Raw genomic sequence first — 2,500 nt, forward strand, 5'->3', positions numbered from 1 at the left:
CGGGGGGTTCCAGGGTGCTGAGATGGCTGACGTTTTGCTCCGCTCACGACGGTCACCGCACCACGCAAGAACAGGCCAAAAACTGGCCAAAACAGCCCAAAAACGGGCCAAAACTGGCCATTTTTGGCTGCGCGAGCGAGCGGCGAGCGGCGAACAGCGAGCGAAGCGAGAGGCAGCACCGTCCCTGCTATACGAAAGCCCCATCCAGCCCTGTGCCACCCGGGGGGTTCCAGGGTGCTGAGATGGCTGACGTTTTGCTCCGCTCTCGACGGTCACCGCGCAATGCAAGAACAGGCCAAAAACTGGCCAAAACGGCCCAAAAACGGGCCAAAACTGGCCATTTTTGGCTGCGCGAGCGGCGAGCGGCGGACAGCGAGCGAAGCGAGAGGCAGCACCGTCCCTGCTATACGAAAGCCCCATCCAGCCCTGTGCCACCCGGGGGGTTCCAGGGTGCTGAGATGGCTGACGTTTTGCTCCGCTCTCGACGGTCACCGCGCAATGCAAGAACAGGCCAAAAACTGGCCAAAACGGCCCAAAAACGGGCCAAAACTGGCCATTTTTGGCTGCGCGAGCGAGCGGCGAGCGGCGGACAGCGAGCGAAGCGAGAGGCAGCACCGTCCCTGCTATACGAAAGCCCCATCCAGCCCTGTGCCACCCGGGGGGTTCCAGGGTGCTGAGATGGCTGACGTTTTGCTCCGCTCTCGACGGTCACCGCGCAATGCAAGAACAGGCCAAAAACTGGCCAAAACGGCCCAAAAACGGGCCAAAACTGGCCATTTTTGGCTGCACGAGCGAGCGGCGAGCGGCGGACAGCGAGCGAAGCGAGAGGCAGCACCGTCCCTGCTATACGAAAGCCCCATCCAGCCCTGTGCCACCCGGGGGGTTCCAGGGTGCTGAGATGGCTGACGTTTTGCTCCGCTCTCGACGGTCACCGCGCAATGCAAGAACAGGCCAAAAACTGGCCAAAACGGCCCAAAAACGGGCCAAAACTGGCCATTTTTGGCTGCACGAGCGAGCGGCGAGCGGCGGACAGCGAGCGAAGCGAGAGGCAGCACCGTCCCTGCTATACGAAAGCCCCATCCAGCCCTGTGCCACCCGGGGGGTTCCAGGGTGCTGAGATGGCTGACGTTTTGCTCCGCTCTCGACGGTCACCGCGCAATGCAAGAACAGGCCAAAAACTGGCCAAAACGGCCCAAAAACGGGCCAAAACTGGCCATTTTTGGCTGCACGAGCGAGCGGCGAGCGGCGGACAGCGAGCGAAGCGAGAGGCAGCACCGTCCCTGCTATACGAAAGCCCCATCCAGCCCTGTGCCACCCGGGGGGTTCCAGGGTGCTGAGATGGCTGACGTTTTGCTCCGCTCTCGACGGTCACCGCGCAATGCAAGAACAGGCCAAAAACTGGCCAAAACGGCCCAAAAACGGGCCAAAACTGGCCATTTTTGGCTGCACGAGCGAGCGGCGAGCGGCGGACAGCGAGCGAAGCGAGAGGCAGCACCGTCCCTGCTATACGAAAGCCCCATCCAGCCCTGTGCCACCCGGGGGGTTCCAGGGTGCTGAGATGGCTGACGTTTTGCTCCGCTCTCGACGGTCACCGCGCAATGCAAGAACAGGCCAAAAACTGGCCAAAACGGCCCAAAAACGGGCCAAAACTGGCCATTTTTGGCTGCGCGAGCGAGCGGCGAGCGGCGGACAGCGAGCGAAGCGAGAGGCAGCACCGTCCCTGCTATATACGAAAGCCCCATCCAGCCCTGTGCCACCCGGGGGGTTCCAGGGTGCTGAGATGGCTGACGTTTTGCTCCGCTCACGACGGTCACCGCACCACGCAAGAACGGACCATAAACAGGCCAAAACAGCCCAAAAACGGGCCAAAACTGGTCATTTTTGGCTGCGCGAGCGAGCGGCGAGCGGCGAACAGCGAGCGAAGCGTGAGGCAGCACCGTCCCTGCTATACGAAAGCCCCATCCAGCCCTGTGCCACCCGGGGGGTTCCAGGGTGCTGAGATGGCTGACGTTTTGCTCCGCTCACGACGGTCACCGCGCCATGCAAGAACGGACCAAAAACAGGCCAAAACAGCCCAAAAACGGGCCAAAACTGGCCATTTTTGGCTGAGCGAGCGAGCGGTGAGCGGCGAACAGCGAGCGAAGCGAGAGGCAGCACCGTCCCTGCTATACGAAAGCCCCATCCAGCCCTGTGCCACCCGGGGGGTTCCAGGGTGCTGAGATGGCTGACGTTTTGCTCCGCTCACGACGGTCGCCGTGCCACGCAAGAACGGACCAAAAACAGGCCAAAACAGCCCAAAAACGGGCCAAAACTGGCCATTTTAGGTTGCGCGAGCGAGCGGCGAGCGGCGAACAGCGAGCGAAGCGTGAGGCAGCACCGTCCCTGCTATACGAAAGCCCCATCCAGCCCTGTGCCACCCGGGGGGTTCCAAGGTGCTGAGATGGCTGACGTTTTGCTCCGCTCACGACGGTCACCGCGCCACGCCAGAACAGACCAAAAA

Source organism: Musa acuminata, unplaced genomic scaffold (genome assembly GCF_036884655.1).
Source record: "Musa acuminata AAA Group cultivar baxijiao unplaced genomic scaffold, Cavendish_Baxijiao_AAA HiC_scaffold_273, whole genome shotgun sequence".
Lineage (NCBI taxonomy): Eukaryota > Viridiplantae > Streptophyta > Magnoliopsida > Zingiberales > Musaceae > Musa > Musa acuminata.